The sequence below is a fragment of the Sinohyriopsis cumingii genome, chromosome 9 (assembly GCF_028554795.1).
Source record: "Sinohyriopsis cumingii isolate HCF-2022 chromosome 9, ASM2855479v2, whole genome shotgun sequence".
In the NCBI taxonomy this organism is placed as follows: domain Eukaryota; kingdom Metazoa; phylum Mollusca; class Bivalvia; order Unionida; family Unionidae; genus Sinohyriopsis; species Sinohyriopsis cumingii.
The window spans coordinates 115,016,888-115,025,218 of record NC_142969.1 but is presented as its reverse complement, the minus strand read 5'-3'; the positions used below and the strand labels follow the sequence as shown (position 1 = coordinate 115,025,218).

Below are 8,331 nucleotides of genomic sequence, written 5' to 3'. Positions count from 1 at the left end.
AGTGACGTAATGATAAACAGGCAACACAGTTTATGTAAGTAACAATAGTTTGTCTGACAAAAAGGAAAACGAAATCAGTATAGTTGGGGGTGGGGTGGGGAATGGGACTCTGAACGTGAATAAATGGCTAATTATGGTAATTGTGGTGGTGTCCCATCTCCGTCATTTAAGTATCCTGCAACATAACAGTGAATGTATGAAAGAATAACTTAGAATTTTTTTTTTAAAAATCCATGGCTTTTGTCCACAGACCATGATGCAGTGTACTGTTATTTGGAGCATGTATACAGTAAAACTGAAATGTCGGTGGCACTTATGAATAATCCATTTAGTGGCAGGGAGAAGTCGATTTGTAGAAAACGTGTTAAAACTGAACAGTAGCTGTTTTTCTTCAGATACTGTTTGTAAATAAATTGAGTTCTAGTAATTCCTAAACAACCTTGACAGCAGTGTCTAAAAAATATACAAAGACCTGAACTGACCATAAACAACATTCTACGATGAAGACAATAACAATTATCCGTGTATTTCGCTGTTTTTAATAATAATAATAATAATAATAATAATAATAATAATAATAATAATAATGATAATAATAATAATAATAATAATAATAATAATGACGCAAGTTTTACTCTCAAGCATTATGACGATAACAAAAAATAAACAATGTGGAATATTTTCATATTCTCTGTTCACGTGTCTTTCTGTCCATCCACCCACCCACCCACCTGTCCGTCCGTGCGTGCGTACATCTGAGTACAATAAGAGTACATCTTACCTGATCAGCTTGTAATGTTGTTAAAATTTGTTTTTTTTCTCAACCAAAAAATTAAGGACTGGTCGACCTGGTGTCAGGATTACGTGACTGGACAGGACATGATGCTACATGTCTGCGGCATGATGCCCCAGTGCTAGACATCACTATAAACTGCCACAATGCAGACATCGTAGCGATATGACTGAAAAATTGTTAAAGCTACGTTAAAAATCCAAATCACACATACACACACCGTTTTCTCGACAAAATTCAAACTTTCATTTTTTCAAAATAAAATCAAACCTCAATAATTTGAATAAAAATACCAAATAACTATAACTATAACTGTATGATAAGACACCTGGGCGATAATTGGACTACGTTTGCCGTCACAACAAAGACATCTATAGCATATACACAGTATAGCAAAAATACATTATAGCATACACGGGACTAAGGAGATCTCTGGCGAAGATCACGAAACAAACAAGGGAAGGAACTCCGACACTGGGGTTTAAAATCCAGAGTAGGATAAACAACCCTTTAGATCACACTAGGGATATAAATACCCCATAAAAAATTCTAAACTTTGAACATTTTTTGATCTAAATTCTATTGAGCCTCGCCATAAACGCTCACCTCACAGTACACTGGATTGCACCGTGTGTCAAATAGGCCACGGAGAGAATTGACACTTATTTGCACAATTAGTCATGTGCGTGTTAGTGGTGATTTAGTGACATGTTTTCTGTATTTGTGATTACTAGCTATTTGTATTCTTTTGTGTGTGTCATTTGAACACTGAATAAGTTTGGTTGCTATCGTTGTACAGTATAGTAATTTGCAAAGATGACTAAGAAAATCAGACTACAAGGAGGAAGTTTAATGTGGCGTGCGGTCTACATAAAGGGGAAATATTAGACCAAAGTCTTAGATTTCCTATATTTTACCTTGAGCCCATTATTAGGATACCAAGAAAGTGATTAGAGATTGTAACTCATGATTCAGTAATTATCCAGTGATAATGTTTAGGAAAATGAGCTACCAAGTGTGGTACAATAAATAGTTCTGAATCTTCAGTAAGACCTGTGAGCAGAAAACATGAATATTCCGAACTCTTCATTTTGGTGAGCATCATAATTTCATAATTTGTTTTGTCTCTTTCTTGGGGGGGGGGGGCTAAATATTATGTCATAATTATTGTTACCAAAATACACGGAGAATTGTGTTATTGTCTTCATTATAAAATTCTACATATGGCAATACTGGCTTTCGTACCTCGCTTTGGGAACAACTGTCAAGGTTGTATTTGCGAACAGCATGTGCAGAAAAACAGCTCGTGTTGTCCACTTCTCCTTGCCAATGAATAGATAGTTCATACCTGTCAGTTTCATTTTCACTACGTACAGTCTCCGTATTTTTGCACACTGCATCAAATTCCGTGGAAAAATGGAATTGTTTATATTACAAGTTATTATTTCACACACTCACTGCCAAATGGTGCATGATGCTTAAACGAAAGAAATGACACGACTATTACCAAAACCTGTAGCCATTTTATCACAGTCAGAGTACCATCCCCCACCCACCTGTACTGACTTGCGCATTACCAAAATCCTTTAACCGTGTCGCGCTATACTTAGTTTAACATTCCTGATGAATGACAATCGTGACATCCAGTAGAATCGAACAAGGTACCATCTTGTAAAGTATGCAACTGCTCGTATGTCTTACCTGGTAAGTTTGTCATTTTTGTTAAAATTTGTCTTTTTCTTAATTTGAATCCAGCCCTTAGTTTGCTGGAAGTGCCGTCCCTCCCACTACTGGAAATGCATACCACAACGACAATACTTATCATACTTACAAGCAAATTGAAAGTTTGGTTCCCGTCGGGTTATCCGTCGTGTTATATGTATGCATGTAATATAACTCTCAATCAAGGGACAAGGTTGACCGGAAGAAGACCAATATGGCAGCTCCAATTACATGGCATCGCGGCGTTTCCCAGGTGCATTGTAACAAGGCCCTGTGCCTAGATTTCGTTCACATTCCACAGTACTTATATGACGTAATAGTGGAACGTTAACCTGAATCATAAACCAGCATGCCCTGGTCTGGGTTCAACCAGCCAAAGGTCTTAAACACGTACATTGTAATAAAGTCTTTCAAATGTACGACAAAATATTAGTTCTAATTTTCAAACTTTAATGTTGTAAATACATGTACATTTAACACTAAGACCTTTAAATGGAAAAAACGAGCCTGCAAATGTAGTAAATTCTTGAAGCCAGAAATGGATTGATCATATGTGTTTACTGGACTTTTGTTGCTTAACCACAAATTAAAGTTTGTCTCTTTTATGAATGGGAATTTAAGCAATTTCAAACGTATTGAAGTCAAATAATGACAGTCATTTCACAACTTCTCTCTCTCTCTATCTTAGTTTGAGTAAATTAAAAAAACTCGAGATCTGAAATCAAACAGCATTCACCCATGTCCAAAAAGATAATGAATCCAAGCTTGTCATATGTATGTAGGTATAATCACAGCAATGTACAGTTTGTATTTAAAGTCATTTTGATATTACAAATAAAAAAAAACATTAGCTTGTTGGAGGTATTCACCCATTACAACAGCTAACATAAGATAACATGTTAAAATTCGACTATGATAAATAAAAATTATATTAAGCAATTGCCATTTCTAATAATTTATTTTTCATTCATAATTTGTCGTCTAAAAGTACACGCAGAGAAAATGAAAGTAGATAAATGAATGTCTTATCTTATAATAGTCAAAATATACATGGAAAAAGATTCTGTAAATGCAAACGGAAAGATAACACGAGACATTCAAATGAAAGATGAAAACGAGGTACGTATTCAACGGAATCAAGCTTTGAGGAACATACTTCAATTTACAATTATTGGACATTAATTTACAAATAGTGAGGTGAATTAGCAACCTCTAAGATCAGTGATACCAGACTGAAGGCATGCCTATATGAAAATACTGACTGTCCGACTGTACTCACTTTTAATTTGCGTCCAACTGCAAACTGCACAGACCCATCCCTGCTGTCGCATCATGCGCCGGCTGAGCTGGGTCTGTGCAGTTTGCACTGGGGCAGATCTTTATTAACATTTTACCATAAATCTTTTTAATAAGGGCACAAAAATGGCGTCAAACTTCATAAAACTTCTGAAAGGTAAAGTCCCAATCAAAAGTCTATAATTGAATCTTATTTTGAATTGCATCTACTGTAATTGTAAATCATACCTTCTGCACCTGTGTCTTTTATAGTCAGAGCCGGCGCTACCATATAGGCAAACTAGGCAGCCGCCTAGGGCGCTGATTTCAGGGGGCGCATTTCTCCAAATCAACAACAGTTTTGAAAAATAAAAAAATAAATTTCAGTTTTATTGAGGGTCGATTTTTATCCTGGTTTATTTCATACAGGGACAAATAATCGGGTTGATTCAGTCTGACCGAAACAACAGGCTAACCGGAACAAGCAAAATGAGTGAGTGAAAGTCGCGCGTATACGAAACTTTCAGGACGTAATTACGTTCGCGTGTTTTTATAGGCCACGAGTTTTTCCGTGGAATCACGCGTATACGAAACCTTCAGTTTGCCGCGGAAACCAAATTGATGGGGGTAACTCCTTACTTTAATGGTATAAACAAGGAAAGAAATAGCCTGTGTGGGGTATTAAATGTCCGTCTTCACGTTTGTTTATTTTTGTCTTAATTTTGCAAATGAAATAGTATCAAGTAGTGCTTTTTGGGGGTGTCCGGATATTTGAGCACAGAGGGGTAATTTTTAAAAAAATTACCTTTGGTCTGTGCTCAAATGATGAATTTTTTAAAAATTTTTTTATTGTTTATAAATTTTGAAATTGATATTTTCCGGGGGCGGGGGGGAGAATCTAACCTTGCCTAGGGCGCCAGATAGTCTGGCGCCGGACCTGTTTATAGTCATTCAGATAAGTGACGAATCACATATTGGAATCATTTCCTTTATAGAAAATTAAGTTTAAATTGTTTTGTTTATGTACATGACATGATGTCCTGACTCTCCCCAGTAGGATGCAGCTAAATTCCTCGTAACAATCTGATACACATTTGATATATTATACTACATTAGTATGCTAGTCTGATACAGTGATCGCTCACACTTAAAAAGCGTTAAATAAAAAGCTCCCCCAAATTCGCAATAAAAAAAAATGCCATCAAGAATGTACACGAAAGTTTGCTTGAACCGATAAACAGACCAATAACATACCCATTAAACATGGATATTCGATACGTTATTGTAGGAATTAACAATATAAGAATAAAATTCCCCTAAAAAATTGGGCTTGTCCGGGATTCGAACCCGGGACCTCTCGCACCCGAAGCGAGAATCATACCCCTAGACCAACAAGCCATCACATACGACGTTTGTGCACACCTGGCACAGGTAAGATAACCCAATGAACTATAGTTTTCTAGCATAAGACCATGTATAAATTTCCGTTACAGATAAAGCGGCATAACTAGCTTACACATTACATATAGAAACACCTTTAAGTTCTTTTTTCCTTTATTCTCACTTGAATTTTGTAAATAAATTTTTCACATATGTGAAGATTTTATTTCTCATATTTAAATAGGATTTTCACATGTAAAAAAAAAATAAATCATTTTTCGCATATTTCAATATAGAAATTTCACATATTTGACAAAAATTGTACATATGTGGTAAAGAAATGTACATGTCAACCGAATACTTTATTGCACTTACGTACAATTTTTGTTCACTTATGTGAACATCTCTTTCTATATGTGAAATCAATGATATATTGTATATATATGTAGATTAATTTTAAAAATGTGAACATTTTTTACATATATGGACAACTATTTTAAAATACGTAAAATAAACATTTCTTTCGCATGTGTAAAATTGGATTTATGGGAAATAGCCATGTGAAAGAGTAGCGGTTCAAAGTAAGAATTTGTTTTACATATGTAACATTGTTTTTCACATATTGTTTTTCACATATGTTATGAATCTATTTATATATGTGAAATAAATGATTGCTTTTACAGATTTCATGAAATTCACATTCAGCTTGATGAAATTTAAATTTAAGTTCATCCAGTTCATGTTCAGCTCATCAAATTCCTATTCAACTTCATAAATTCAGGTTCTTATTCTATAATTCTATTTTTTTCAGATTACGATCTATTTCTTGATCATTTGATTATTAGAATAAGAACTAGGCATATTTAGTTTTTAATTATAACTAATAAGATTTATATCCTCTTTTCGTAGGAAATATTTCTCCCTTTTCCTTTTTGCGTGTTTCCTTTTCAGTTTGAACATTCATTATTCTTCCAGTCTTCCACTGAAAACTATGCCCTTGCTTTTGATTATTTATGTTGTTATCAAAACAGTTATATAAGAATCGTATATATTCCTGTAATAACAAAAGCTTTGTTAATTCTAAATACAGTGCTACCTTTTTATTCCGCCCCCACCCACCCACCCCAAAAATTTGATTTCTATTTTCGTAGAAAATATTTTCAGAAAATGAAGGTGTACATACAAATTAGGGCGGAGAAACTCAAGGGGACCTAGAGCATGACATATTTTGAATATTTATTTAATAACAGTCTAATGACGAAAAGGGAGATAATACTCCCTTTATTAGTAAGTAATTTTTTATATCTCTGGAAAGGGTAAAGGGAGATAATTTATTTTTAAGTAATAAAAAGGTTTTATATGAAAACGGGTAATTTTATCTTTCAATATGAAAAAGGAACCAACTGTAAATATTATTTGTATTTGTATTTAAATTTAAAATTAATATTTTAAAATAAATTAGTGCTTAAAAGTGTGAAGTTTGAGATGAAGATATTGTTATGGCGTTTGAAATTTTGCAAGAAAATTGATGTAAAATTTTTTGATTTTTAAGAAGAAATAAATCTGGTGTCCGTTTAGAATGCAGACTGACCCTTCATTTTTATATTCAAGGTCAGCTGCACGCTAATTATTTCCTAATATGGTCTAATTTTATTTCTATGATCATTTTAAACAAATGAAAAACAATAAAATATCAATTTCGATAATAATTTCCGAATTTTACATTATGCATAACGATTTCTAAAATAATATCGTTGGTTTACATTATATTTAGTCTTTGTTTAAAAGTTTATATTGCGGTTAGCGATAAAAATAGAAGTGTTCTGATATTTCACATATGATTCCAGGAAAAAAATAGAAGTATTTCGAAATATGCATTATATGTAACAACTTTCTTGAACATCTGAAATAATAGATACGATTTAACTAAAATGGAAGTATTTTGAAAGTTTAAAATACAATCCATGATAAAATCAAAGGCATTCCGAAATTTTACTCACAACTTAAAAGACTCTACGCAGATTATGTACTTGTGAGAGAGTCACGTATAAGGTGAAGTTGTTCTCATTTGCAATCGACACAATGGAGAGACTTTTGGCATATCTCTATGTTACTTATATTTACTTCTAAAATGTTTGGATATTGTACTTATGTAAATTGTACATGATCTAAGCACGTAGTTAACCAAAATGGCTGCTCCCATGACTCGAAAAATCAGTCTGAATTAGTCTAAAGTACACTATCTTTAATAGCTATTAAAATAAGAAAAACAAACTTTGGTAGACTAGACAATACCAGCTATTCAAAGTACCAGCTATTCAAAGTGCAATGAATGAATTACCAACTAGACAATACAGCTTTTATATATATATATATATATATATATATATATATATATATATATATATATATATATATATATATATATATATATATATATATATATACAAAGTGTTTTAAAAGTTCTCAAATTACAACCATCAACCAGACATACCATCAACCATCAACCATCAACCATACACCAAAAAATAAACGGATTTAAAATTTCGTTCAAGAAAACCTAGCATATGCCAGGTCTTGAAATTACTAGGACAACCAGTGAGAAATAAAATAAAATAAATGAATAGAAGACATGATAATAATTTAAATGAATACAAGGATTATCATGGTCTCACAGAAAACTCATTTCTGATGTCAGAAAGGGTAGAAATAGTTTGCTATATAATACAAAAACTGCACATTATTCAATTGGACCGCAAACAGCAATGCAAGAAACAAATGTTAAACGAAGGGGACAATTACGAAAATTATGCCGCGAGACCTATGATTGCGTATAAAGGTTGGCAATGAAATATAAAATTACAATAAGTTATATGGTTCCTCATTTTTAAAGCACAGAGGCTTATTATTTAAACTGAATGAAAACGGTGTTTTAGTTAGTCTGATAAAATGGGTTGAAAGTTATTTAAGTAATAGAAAACAAACGGTCCTTTTGCAGGATACTTATTCACAGGAAATGCTGGTGTACCACAAGGATCTGTGCTTGGGCCACTCTTGTTTTTAATTTATGTAAACAATTTTGCCGATGGTATAAGCTCTTCGACTCGTCATTTTGCAGATGACTCATCTCTGCATTATTCATCGTCTTTTTCTTCTGTAAA

General features: G+C 33.1%; 1 non-coding gene across 1 annotated transcript; it reads right to left on the bottom strand.

The window, feature by feature from the left end:
- Nucleotides 1-5,116: 5,116 nt before the first annotated feature.
- On the bottom strand, nucleotides 5,117-5,188 carry Trnap-cgg (transfer RNA proline (anticodon CGG)). The gene has a single exon. It is a non-coding gene; the product is annotated as a tRNA-Pro (tRNA).
- Nucleotides 5,189-8,331: the final 3,143 nt, after the last annotated feature.